Genomic DNA, 14960 nt, shown 5'->3' with positions numbered 1-14960 from the left:
AATGTTTAGAGTTTATTATTATTGAAGTCTTCCATGTAATTACTTCATCAACCACCTCCACAGCATGCTTCGATTTTCTTATAACGATAAATACATCGGTTTATATCCCTTGATTTGTCTTTTTATTAATCATCTATTTTATATAATATTTTATTTAGTTTAATAAATGGCCGACCTTCTTATTAATTAAAACTCTTTTTATTCTTAAAAATCTCCCAAAATTATTTATCTATATATACAACCTAGAAAAAACCCTCACATATTCTTAAACCCGAAAAAAACCCTCACATATTCTCAAACACAAAAACAAACCGATGACCAAAAAAAAATACGATTGACTACCAAAAGGGTTTTTTTATTTATATACTTTGTTCATATTTAATCATTATTATTATTTAACATTTAATTCTTATGTTATTGTTATTATTATCTCTTTTAATTTAGTTTGTTTTTCATTATAGTTTCATTATGGCTTCTTCTTGAACAACAAAAATAAGACCACATTAGTTTATCTTGAATATCTTAAGCCAACACATGTTAATCATCATCTACGACTCTGTGTTGTGCATGTATGGAATGTTTAAGAGTGGAACAACCCGAAAAACATTAAAACATTCGAGATGGTCTTTGTTGATGAATTGGTACGTATTTTTCAAATTTTATACTTTGTTGCAAATTTTTTATTTAACTAAATTTGAAAAAAAAAAGAAAGGTAAACTGGAATCAATATTTATATGTAGTTAATTTTCATATGTTTCTTCTTTAGTTTTCGTATTGATTAAGTTATGATATTGGTCATATTGATGGTTGCTCGAATCATATTAACTTTCATTAATATATTTTGAGACTACTCGTCCATTGGACAAGTCTGAGCACTAGTAAAAGTATAAGATTATGGTTCTGATTACTTTTTACTTAATCAATTTAATAGTTAAAAACTTAATAATTATGTCAAATTTCATGTTTCTTTTATGACTTAATAAACAAAATATATAACCGTCAATTACATATATTTACTTAATATATACAGTCATTACTTATACATTGACTAAAATAAAAAACAGGCCCTATGTTATGAGGTATTTTATGGGAGGTGGGTCTTCCACGATGTGGTGCTAATCAACAAACAAGGCATTTCAACGAGTTTTCCAAAAAATAAAAAAGGTATGTATAGTTTTTTTTTATTAAATGAAAATTAATAGAATTTAGAATATATAAATGTAAAATCCCAATATTTTTAAGATAAAGAAATTAACCCTTTTTTATAATTTTGACATTAAATTAATTTCCTAGTATTTTATTTTTGGATATAGGGTTAATTTAGTTGGAACCTTATTCGGATAGCGGGTAACATTACACACAAAAAGTGATATGGTGCGTGCCATCCCATGAGAGTGCCAACCTTTTATTTCTCCTCTTAGTCATCCTTCCACTCTTTCTTTTTTATTCTTTTCAAACCTTCTTCATTCTTTTCATTTAAATCAAACCTTATCTCCAATTCAATTCAAGAATTCCTCCAAAATCAACAAGAACAATAATCCCATATCTTTAAAGAAAATTGAAAGGTGAGAGTTTGATTGTGGTGGTGGTGACCGAAAATTAGGAAGAAATTGTGACTAAAATTCTAAATTGTATTCTTCCATTCTTTAAGGTAAGGATTCTCTAACCTAGTTTTAGTATTGTATAGAAATTAGGGTTCTTGGAGTAACCCAATATGGGGATTTTGTTAGTTATTGATTAATGTATAATTTCCCCCAAAATTCTTGTTCATTCTAGTTTGTAATTGAGTTGCTTAATTTATTTAACTAAGAATATATGTGTTGAGATGAAAATATTGATCTTAGGGTGTGTTTGGTAGGGTAAAATGGACCCAAAGAAATGGAAATGAAATGATTTCTTTGTTTGGCAGAGAAAAGAAACTTAAAACACGGAGAAATAGATATCTCGGGAAATAGGTTCCTTCATATTTTGATTTCTTTACATTTTGAGAGGAAATTGGATTTGTTAAAGAAAATTTCCCCACAACTCTCCGTGTCCATAGTTGAGAAATAGGTTAGGCCAAAAATAAAAAAAAGGGTATATATTAACATAACACGTGCAGAGCACATTCATTCCTATCATCCAACAACAAAATAGGTTAGCACTCTAGTGATAACTTAATCTCCTCCAACAACTATTTCTTCACCTGAGATGGTGTTTGTCCATAGTTTATCCCATTGCCATATACTCATATACCTCCTTAATCCCAAAACAGAGTTTTGATTCTTTCTCGCATCAATTTCCGCTTAGTGTTATGCGTTAACGATTTGGTCTGTTTTAATCTTCAAATTTGATCTTTAATTTGTGTGTGTGTGTGTGTGTATATACATATATACATATGTATAAGCTAATCATCAGTATTGCTTGAGTTCTTGTAATCTACCAAGATGAGCTTTTAAATCTGGTTTGCCAAAAAAGATGTTTATGATATTGGGGTTGTATTTGAGTTATTCATATTATTTATTGTGAACAAATAGAAACGAAAGAAAAAGGAGCCACCAAATGAAAGAGGAGATACTTTTCAAAAAGAAATTAAAGAGGAGATGGTCGGAATCTGGTGAGGGGGTGGGGAGAGTGACAATCGACATGGAAGAAATTTGTCAAATTGACTAGTAGTCTTTATTTTATAGGGATTAGATATATTGTTATCAAATACATATTACTTAAATCAATTAAAAAAGATATCAGATTTAATACTTAATAAATTCAAGATAAAGTATTTTTTATAATAAAATTTCATTTTCATTTATTTGACGATCTTTACCAAACACAAGAAATCATTTTCGCTTATTTCTCTTGTTAATTTCTCTTTTATTACCAAACAAAAGAAATCACTTAATTTCCCAATCAATTTCATTTCCTTCCATTTCCTTTCTCTACTTCATTTCATTTCTCTCTATTTCTCCCTACCAAACGTGCCCTTAAGAAAGTGACGATTATTACTAGTTAAATTATTGGAAGATAAAAGTGAAGATGTTGATGATGGATTGAATTCAATAAACAAATTTGTGAATGAAAAGCAATTCAATGACATAGTGAGATGATTATGGGTTAATAATGCTAGTGAAATGTTAGAATGACTAAGTTGAGTTAGTCAAGATTGTGAATATTAGTTTATATGCATATTATGATGTGATGATAAGTTGAAAGCTTGTATTTGTGCATTGCCATTATATCGAGTTGTTGTTTGAGTCGCGAAGGAGGTGACTAGGTGAGTATATTTCCATACCTTTATGTATACGTTGGGTCGATTTTCCATATGATGATTGATTTCATGTATGGAAATCGATTTGGCATTAAAGCCCATGTGGGGCAAAATGATAAATGGGGCCTAAGAATCCCTTGTGAATGAGGCCTAAGAACCTCTTATTATGTGATAAATGGGGCCTAAGAATCCCTTGTGTACGAGGCCTAAGAACCTCTTGTGAATGAGACCTAAGAATCCCAAGTATGTGATACTAATTGTGTTGATTTGCTTATATGGATCCATGTATAGCGTTAAAGTGCAAAGGTAAGCATGTAGGTATGGCACGACGGTGTCATAGGTTACATGTAATAGTCCTTTGTGTGTTGTCCTCTTTCGAGTTCATATATGTATGCAAGTATATTCACTAAGCATTCGCTTACGTTTTTAGATGTTTACCCTTTTTATAGGCGGTTCCGGAAAAAAGGAACTAAAACTTGTGGATTTAAAGTTTGAAATTTTAGAAGTGCTTTGGAAGATTGAAGGTATTGTCATTCATGAAGGAATGATATTTTGTAGACTGATGTGACTAATTTATACCCATTACCCATATCGTTATTGGCCATTTTACTATATGTTTTTAGTCGTTTTGTATGCATTTGGCGCGTTGATGGTGTTTGTTAGTGTTTACAGGCTCTAAACAGGTTACGCGTCCATTTGGTACATTTTCGGGTGATTATTGGCCCAGAAGTACGTTATGTTGATGAGAGTTGATTTGAGTGGACGAGACGGCAGAGCTTAGCAAGTAATCGAGACCGAAATAAGTGGTTCTGTACAAGCTCATGACTGCGCCGCAGTGGAGGTTGCCATGCCCACTGCGCCGCAGTCCTGATCCACGGAAATTAATGGACAAACCCCCACTGCGCCGCAGTGGGGATGGCTAGGAGTCCACTACGCCGCAGTGGGGATGGCTAGGAGTTGACTGCGCCGCAGTCAAGGAAAGAAGAAAGGAGGTCGTGGATTCATACTGCTCCGCAGTGGTGGTTACACAAGCCACTGCGCCGCAGTCAGCCGAAGTCAAGGTCAAACAATACCTCACTGCGCCGCAGTGAGGGAAGGCTCAACCCCACTGCACCGCAGTGGGTGCACGGGAGAACAGACCTTGCCTTGTTTCTGCATCAGATTTTGAAGGAGTATAAATAGAAAACCCTAGGTCGAAAATCAGGTATCAAAAATCTTTCTAGGAGCTGTTCTACAGGGGTTCTTCTTCCTCCAATCAAGATTATTTCTTAGGCGGATTCGTTGAAGATTCACGGGCACCCATCTAGATCGTATCTACTTATTGTCTTGCATTTTATTTTCCTCAAACGATTGGTACACCATGTTTCTCTTCTATTTTATTCATTATTGTGAATTGATCATGAGTGGCTAAACGTTTAATCATCCACCTTGATGAAACTAGACGGATAACGTGATTACAATATTTTTAATTCAAAAGGGTTTATTTAATTATCGTTGTTTAGTGATCTTGATGATATTAATTCTTTTCATTAATTAATTTCGATATTGGTTGCATATGATTCTTCGTTGGTGGTACCAGTTGAATGTGTATGTGATTTTAAAACGGTTATTTGTCTATAAGTAATTATCACTAGTTCATGGTATGATAGTGAATATCATTTTAAGAAAAGATTAATTTTGTCAACGTGATTGATATCGGTTGGTGGTACCACGTTATTGTCACATAGGTTCAATTGATAATTTGATAGTCAATAAAACTGATTGTTAAAAGAATTGTCTTAGTTTTGGTGGTACCGGCTTGGGTAATTCGACTAGTAGTTAGGTGATTCGATAACTTGTTCACGGTTGGTGGTACCACGTGAGTAGCTTAATCTTGTCCGACTACTTTTAAACTCTAGAGAATTTGTTCTTCGTTAAATGCAATCACATTTGAAGTCGAGGGAAGTCAAGATGGATGACTTTTAATTATATTGTTTGAAGTTTTCTTTTTAATTTATGCAATTATTTTGCAAACCAATTTACTTATTTGTCAAGAGGATTTTCCAAAGCAACACCTGTTTTCCAAACCATTTTACAAGCAACTAATCATTTCCCAATCCCTGAGAACGAACTCAGACTTACCTCTTAACTATATTACAAACGATCGGGTCCATTGCCCGTGAGTGCGTAGTAGTGAGTTTTTGGGTAGTTTTAGTTTATAAATTTAAAACTCGATTTTGCACATCATAGACACTTAGTTATCCCTTCTCAATACAGCTCTTGACACTCTTGAATGTTTGGTACTCATGTCTCTTGTTAAATTTCTGGAATTATGGTCATGGTTGGGTCTTATGATGTCAAAGTAAGTATGGTTGTTTTGTTTAAATTGTTATCTTGGGTAAACGACCCATTTGGTTGTGTTTGTAGATGTTGTTTCAAATGAATATCATAACTATGTTTGTAAATGTGTCAAATACTTGTTTGAACTCAGAAATATTGTGTTATGAAGTTAGGATTTGAATTGGAAAAGTTACAAGATGAGTTAAGTGTCAAACTTGAGTTTATTTCTGTCAGGTATTAATATGCGGCGCATATTTTAGTCCATGCGATGCATTTTTGAAAATCTGAATTCTGGGTACCTACTGTGAAAAAAATGAGGCGCATGTTTTTGTACATGCGGCGCATATTTCATGTCTGGTGAAAAATGTTGCGCATGTTTTTTTAAGAAATTAAAAAAAAAAAAAATTATTGATTTTATCAAATCGAGTCGTGTCGTTTCAATAAAATAGCTAACAAAACAAATAACATATATAAAAACAAGAAAATAATAAAAATTTTATAAAAGAAAGACATTATTATTGAAATATTAAACAAATTACATTACATTAAATCTAAGAAAAAAAATTTTGAAAAAAAAATACATGAACATAGGTTAAAAAAAGAGTATTTACGAAACTAATAAAATTCACATTTTATAGACGCGGTATAAACAGAGAAAAGAAAAATGAAACACACAACAGCCAAACATTTTACAAGGACCGTTCATGTCATTTATCAAAACTTATCTTCTTCAACATTTTCTTCTCTTAATATATGTCTTAATATATGTATCTACTTATCACACGTCTACTTTAAAAAATGAAAAAATTGGACAACACTTAATCCTGAAGGCAAAAGCCGTTAGAATGCATTGGAACGGGAAAATGTGGTGTTTTAGTTCACGGTTTTGCCGTTCCGTCGAACCCTAAAATTCAGTCGGAATGCCTGTCGGGACAGTGTAGTAGGCGTTTTGGTAGCGTTTCACCAATGGATCCTTTCTTTTTCGGCCTCATACCACATATTCTAACTATCTCATTACAGTGAAACCTGTATAAATTAATATCTGATAACACAAAATCTCGATATAATTAATAATTGTTTAAGTCCCAACTTAAGAGAACTATTGTAAATTAATACTCGATAAATTAACGTCTCACTAAATTAATAAAAAATCTTGATCTCAACACTATTAATTTATATAGGTTTCACTGTATTTATTTTAGATCAAAAATGTTAAATATGATGCTTTTATAACAATTTTCACTTTGATCGTAAAGTGCGAAGTAATTTAACTAGGTAAAGTGTGTGTATATATATATATATGAGTTGTATTCATTTGAAACCACCGAAACTTGTGAGATCCAAGGGCCCAATCTCAACCATCGGATCAAATCTAAAGAACATTCAAGATTAAAAGGAAGCTTACACATGGAATTGAAATCTTCATCTCCGGTCGTTTTCCGTCGTCATCTCCAGTTATCTCTTCATCTCCGGCGAAATTTCGGCGAATTATTCCGGTCACCACCGCCGTCAAACAACTCCGTCGATCTACTTCGGCAAACCAATATCCAATTAAATTTGATTGGTAATCATTACCGCCATCGAAAAACTCCGGTGAATTACTCCGACTTCGTTTTCAGGCGGATACGGTACAGGCGTTGCCGCCATCCGTTCTAAAGTGGTTGTCACCAGACGCATATGGGAATGGTATGGATTTAATGGGCGACGATCCAAGAGATGGTGTGTAACAACCGTCACCTGAGCGTTCGTCTGACTATACTTTTCCGTTCGAATAAGGTTAGTAACCGTCAAACTTAAGTCTAGAGACGTGAGTTTTTATGAATTAAAATATGATTAAGACATGTCATAATTATTGTATACTAGTGTTCTAGACTTTTTAAGACTTGGTACGAATGTTTGAGCATGACTAGCTGTCTAATAGAAATGCCTAAATAAAGATTTAAAATAATTTCGTGAGTCAAATATGTTCATGTGAAGGATGTTTGAAAATGTTAGTCAAATATATATACATCTATTTAATCAAATATATCTAACTAAAGCAGGCTTGGTGTAGAGCATGTTCCAATGGCTCAATTGAGTTGGACACCAAAATTTTGTACGAAAATATACATAATAATTAAAGAGAAATATTAGGTAAAGCATATAGTACTTATCTTAATAAAATATGGGGGGATTATGTAAAAATCAGGGAGAGGTTATGTAAAATTTAGGGGGGCCTATGTATGTTTATCAAATTCAAAAGTTTAATTTGTAACTTTTTTTTAAAGTGGTAGTACCTAAGCTTAGGTAAAGTCTGCAGTACGGATCATTTTACCAATAAATAATAAAGAGATATATATTAATTTTGCTACCAATGTGAAAGTGTAGTGTAGTGTAGTCAGGTCCAAAATTAATTTTTTTTTAACAGGTGTATATTACAATAATGTCGAAGCACTTCCCACCATAACATGGTGAGAATCAATTCAGCATTGGGTAGTCGGTTGTCTAAACCAAATCCCGTTACATCTAAATTGAGTTGGCTGCCATGGAAAAGCCCATTCGAGTACTCGCTAGGCAACCCAAAACATCCAGTAAATTAGCCTGGGTTTTAATAGGGGCCAAGAAATGCTCCTGGCAAGTCTCGAACCCCCGCCTAGGAGGAAAACCAAAGTATCCTCGACCAGCTGGGCTGGAACGATGTTGATCGATGTTATATTATTTTTAATGTAAATTTTTGACTTTTAGTGGGCATTGTTTATATTATCGAGTTGTGTATCTAAAATATATATATATATATATATATATATATATAGGGGTTGGATATTGTAAAATAAGTATTAAAAGTAAAACAAATAAGACATGATCTTGACCCTTAGATCATGGTTAAATTGATGCACGAAGATTCACGAAGCAATTGATGTACGATGATTTTCATGATGCACGGTGATTATCACTAAAAAAAATCTATTGTTTTTTTTATTTTACTTTAATAGTTATTTTATTTTACCTAAAACATATATATATATATATATACGAGCATGGTACCCGCGCAATGTGGCAGTGAGCCAGCGATGATGGTGGTGTGATGGCGGCGACGGATGGTGACGACATCAATTGGGGTAGGTAACGGTTTTGATTTAAAGAGGATTAATAAAGATATATTATAATATGATGGACTAATGGTATAACTTCATATTAAGAATTGATGGTGATTTAATTTATTAAGGGTATTTTTATTAATTTGTATGGCTCATTTTTTTAAAACGTTTTCATAATTTTTATATATTAGTATAGATATAGATATATACTAGGTATTTTACTCCGCGCGATGCGCGGCTAGTTTAAAAAGTTATTTTATGCATTAGTAAATAGTTAATCTATAGGTTTATCTTGTGGAAATCAATTATGTTATAGTTCATGCCTTCATGGTTAATTCCTGGAACATTCTGATTACCTTTTATCTTTTCTGACATCACAATCGATATCACAGTCACTTAACCTTCTTTGGTGAACAATTAATAATTAATAACTCAATTAATCTTAAAATTACATGATTTGTTAAATCAATTTGAGAACTTACACAACAGTTAATTCAACCATGATAACAGTTAATACTTAATAAGTCAATTAATCTTAAAATTACATGTTTTTGTTAAATCAATATGAGAACTTACACAGCAGCTAATTCAACCATGATATATTTGTAAAAAACAATTTAAAAAAAATAAATAAATGAATAAACTTAAAGATTTCGAGCAAAAAAGAGATACGGAAGGAGAAGATAATTTCAAAAACTCTTGATCGATATATATATATATATATATATATATATATATATATATATATATATAGATGAACATTGATATATTTTTTGTGTAAATGATATCATATTCATAATTATGAAGATTTGAATTCCTATAATATAAGGGTTTATATAATTTGAAAGATTAGAACTTATGAGAAAAGAGGATATATATGTGATGAATATATACGGTATATAGATCTATGAATATGTATCTATGCAATTAGAATTATATCTATTTTTTAATTTAATTTAATTTAATTTATGATTATTATTATTGGTACATTGAAAAAGAAAATAATTGCCAACGAATATGATACAATGTATAAAAATGCTGAACTACTTTGTCGCCTATGGTATACTACTTTTTCGCCGTTTTCTATTTGGACGGTTTGTTTGTCTTTTGTTTTTTTTAAACTTTTTTTAATATATAATCAAATTTATCACTTTTTATCATGAAATAATGAGGAAAATGTAAGAGAATGACACATAAGTTTTAATCCTAGGTGGTATTTTTATAAAATAGGTTTTATTTTTTAGACCCTTTAAAATCCTTAGGATTCCTACTGTTTTAATAATTATATAAATATGAAACGGGCCCGATTATAACTTTCAGCTACAAAACAAAATCTATACCTTTTTTCTCGTTAGGCAAATTTAAGTTGAAATACGAAGTTAAACAATACCACATGTTCTTAAATATTCCCACGTGATAAACTGATAATAAAAGCAAAGAGATTGCCTACATAAAGGTGACCTCAATTGGGATGTTACGATTTTATATATTATTATGATGATGATATTATCTAATATCTAATGAGAAAGTTGATAAAACAAGTTCAATAATAAAATTGAGACCAAATAACCAATTATTACTGTGAGATTATCTATTGTTAAAACTAAATAAAAAAAAACTCAACACGGCTACAAGTATGTTGGGTACGGTTTCAGGTTCGGCTATAAGGGTGTTGGCATTCCATCACTCAACATTCACTTTCAACTAGTCCTTTTATGACGCCTCATTTACCCTTTATTTATACCACAATCAAGTTTTTCATTGACAACCCATTACTCACTACAATTTTTATTTTATATTTAACACTAAAAATCCAATAAACAAAAAAACATTACATAATATTACTTAAAAAAACATAAAACCATTACATAGTACTAAAACACATAACAAAAAAAAGCTAAAAATAAAAAATTATGATTATACTACACGTTTTACACTTCATCGTCGAGGTATGTTAAGTCTTGAGCCGCAATATGCTACGTAAGATCATGTCGGAACTGGAGATGTCTCTCCTTGTCTAGTATCTCGTGTAAGCCATCATACTCACCACTCAGTTGGGCCAACGTCATGTATAATCATGTTGTGCATTATGACACGTATACACGAGGTTCGTTATTTCTTTTATCGTGTGTTGTCGAAACGGTCGACAAAGGATATACCCCATTTTGGCTTGAGAACACCAAAGGCGTGTTCAACATCCTTTCGAGCCGATTCCTGTGCTTTCTTCAACTTTTTCTCATTCGGATCGGTTGGATATTTGTACTCTTTAACAAAAGTAGACCACGTGAGATCCACTAGATAATAGCCACACTAGTACTTGTGGCCATTTATTGTGAATGGGCAGTGAGGCGCCGTACTATTACGCTTAAGGAGGAACAATGGAGATTACATCAAAACATTGATATCGTTGCGCCGTACTATTACGCTTAAGGAGGAACAATGGAGATTACATCAAAACATTGATATCGTTGTTTGAACCTGGATCAAAGTGTTGGGATTTTATTAACCAAAAAGATGTTTATCACTTGAATAAACATTGTTCATTAATCAAGGGTTATGTTTAAAAAAAACGTTTATAAGAGCATTGGGTATGAGAGAGGAATGCCGACCCCAAATCCGAGTTGGCAGTTCCGCGCCGAGCACCTCACCATACCACTCAACTTGTTCTTGGTTCTTGATTCGGCATCCGGTATATATATGCTTGTGCTCGGCGTCTACTTATTTATGCTATTCTTTTTTGTTTTCTTGGTATTGTCGCTTGAATATATATATTTTATGTATATGTATGTATCATGTATTGCAGGGATGATGTCCTATTCCTTATTCATTTCGCTATTGCAACAATCATATTTGAATCCCTTTTACAAATATCTCTTTCTAATTGTACATCTTGCACCATGGATTGTACATATTTCTACATCTAGTAGATATGATTCTAGAAAACGAATATTATTACTATCTTATGTATTCATATTATATAGTTGGATTGGAAGAAAACTAGGAATAAAGTTTTACTGTTATAAGTTATATAGTTTCATCATTACTATTATTATTATTGTTATGATTATTATTAAATTCTATGAAAGTAGTTAAATAAATAAATAGTATTTGTAATTTATGTAAGAAATAAAATAAATGAAAAAAAAATAGTGTTCTGCGTTATGCATCCATAACGGATTAAAACGGATAAAGTGATGAAAACTGACGTAGAGCTGAAATGACGTTCTGGATGGTTTTGCGTACTTTAACCATACCTAATGCTCTAAGTTTAGGGTTTAAAAGGTAAATAATTAAAACGTTTAATTATTTAAATATAAATTAATTTGTTTTATCCAAAACATAATTAATGAACAAGTAATCAACGTAGTTAATTACTAGAGCGGAAGCATGTAATAAAACAATTAAACTATTTAATTGCCTAGCCAAGATCTATCGCGCATGCATATATGCCTAAATAATAAATAAATAGAAGAACTACTGACCTCTTAGACGATCTTCCGAAGACGTTATTCTTGAGCAAGAATAAGGTGACCTCTTCCTTGCCACAGAAAAGAGCCTAAAGTTGCGCCCCTCAAAAGACTCGTACACGCGTACGGATCTTCGGCACTTAACTAAGTGCTAGCTATAACTTTACGTTATAACAAATACCAACCAAAACTAGAATGGGGTGCTCTCCACCTTTGTTAGTGTCGAGCTCCACACGATAAAGAAGAGAGAAAAGAAAGGGTTTTTGGTGCAAGGATTCAAGAAGGAATAATAGTTCTTTATATAGGCATAGAAAACCCTAAAAATTCCTTCTTTGAATCAATGTGAGATAAGGAAACAAGTTTCCTTCTCACCCTCTTCCTCCTTTCGGCGTCGACCTATGTGGGATCCTCATGGTCGACTCATGGTGCTTGATGTCCGATCCCGTTTTTGACCTGATTCGCATTTCTGACCCGCGAATCATTTCCAAATCTATTTTTGGAAACTTTTAGTTATTTTCATTTCTAGTGGATTTCTTGTTATTTATATAAAGTTCAATTAAGCTCTCCTCATTCTTTATGTGCGACCCAAATGGTTCATAGATATGCGGCCGTATAAGTATATTGAAGTATTCTCATAATTACAACACAAAGAATGCGTGCCATATCCACAAATCATGAGACGTCGTCACCTCCATCATAATCGTGGGGTACTCACGCTCACCCCTTTTATATTGGCCCCTAAACTCGTTTGGACACAATTTCCATGCAAAATATGTAAAATCTAGCATCATAAGACTCTTGAAAATACTTGTACCGATCATGCACAGTTTTTAGAAATAAAAGTTTAGGCATACGATACCAATCCTCGAAAATACTTCATCGAATTTCAGTTCATCACAAAAGTAGTCACAATGCAATCTTTCTGCAGCGGTCTAACGGTTGTGGCTGACAACTTTACGATTTGACCTTGCCGTAGAACTTTAACATCGACCTCGATCGCATCCGCAAACACTTCAAGACTACTATAGTCGGAGCACTCAAACGATTAATCTAATAATGCCGTAGAAGCAATTCGTTTTGCCATTTGTGAGATTGAGTTTGTTTGAGGTTTGATGTGTTTATGTGTGTGTTTTTTGTTGGATATGTGTGTGAATTTGAAATGGAAAATGAAGTATTTAGAAAAAATAAAATAAAGTAGTGTTGGAGGTGGTTAAGTCGCCAACGGTCGTATACAACTCGCCCTTAACACACGGGGTTCCACCCTTCATTTCCATCACACACACCGCGTGAAATTTGATCCTGCGGAGGTGTAGCGTTGTGGCTGCACCAACCACTCGCTCACGTCGCATATGATGCCAACACCCTAATACCTGAGAATAGAGAGAGGGGTAGACTAAATATGTGATAATGATGTAATGCTTATGAGTATAGGGGATATATATATGTTCCATAATCCCTAAATAATGGTCGACTAAAATGGTTAACATCTTTGTCTTTGAAGAGAGTTTAATGGTTCTATCCTCACCCCATGCAATGGCCGGAAGTCCTTTTCTATCATTTAGATAGAATATGAAAGCAACCTCTCTATATAGGTAGAGGTAAGACTGTCTATATCTCAACTTCACTCATATACCGTTGAAGTATTAGGACCCAAAGTCCACAAAAAATGGCATCGAGTGTTATATATATATATATATATATAACTTCACTCCTGTCATATTATAAAGTTAGCCTTTTACTTAGACCGCTTTAAAAGTAAAAGTTTTGACCACTTTATATAAATTTGATTTTTCTAAACTCACCTTATTTTTAGTCAAAACTTTTGACTTTTTAATTCTCAATACCACAGTCCATGTTTTATAGATAGATATTTTCTCAAGTTGAAAACAATTTTAGGAAGTCAAGTCAGAGAATTATTAACCCTTTGATTTTAATCAAGAGACAAGATTCAAAAATGATCATTGAATCTTGGCTCTTGATTCTAATCTAAGGGTCATGATTTTCCTAACTTGACTCAAGTTTGGGAGTAACTTAAGGGATACTTCATCCATGTTTATTATCTCTATTTCTCTCATATATCTTTTTTTCTTCTTCTTTTTTAGTAGTCCATTGAATATTTGAAATTAGCATTTGCGTACATAAATTTCGATAGCAATCTAGTTATTATGCCTTAGGCGTGTTGTTTATAAAGGCTTATATGGGATTATATCAAAAATAACGCGAAGTGAAAACCGATAACTGAGCCTCCATTGGTTGAGAGTTTTTCTTGTATATCGATTTTCTGTAATTGGTACAAGTTTTTATTTATTTTTTTTGTGATTCTTGTAGTGCAAGCCTCTAAAGATGGGGCTAGGATCGTTCGATTGGTAAAAGTTCTAGATTTGTAATTGTATTTGTATTTTATTTCTGAAATCCTAGCAATTCGATAATGTTTTCTTTTTGTAATATATTGTCATTCTAAAAATAATAAAAACTTAGTTTTTAAAGGAGAACCAAACATTTATCTTTTGTAATAAAAGGGCAATTTTTTTTCTTCTAGTTATTGATTAAATTAGTATTCCTCTAAATAAATTTTGATAGCCTAAATATAGTTATTGTGGCCACAAAAATACCATTTGTGTTAAAGAGAAAAGCAAACATTCATTTTATATAGTAAAGAGTCAAAATTTCCTTTTCTGTTGTTGTTGAGTACACCATCATATTTCTTATAGCCACAATAATACCACATTATTATTATTATTATTGTTTTTTTTAAAAAATAAAAATTATCCTTTATATAATAACGAGACAATTTCTTTCTTTTTGAATTCTTGTCTTTGATCTAATTAGCATTTGTATTCTTAAATTATGATA

Source organism: Erigeron canadensis, chromosome 1, assembly GCF_010389155.1.
Source record: "Erigeron canadensis isolate Cc75 chromosome 1, C_canadensis_v1, whole genome shotgun sequence".
Taxonomy (NCBI): Eukaryota; Viridiplantae; Streptophyta; class Magnoliopsida; order Asterales; family Asteraceae; genus Erigeron; species Erigeron canadensis.
The sequence above is the reverse complement of the archived record's forward strand: the minus strand, read 5'-3'. Positions refer to the sequence as shown.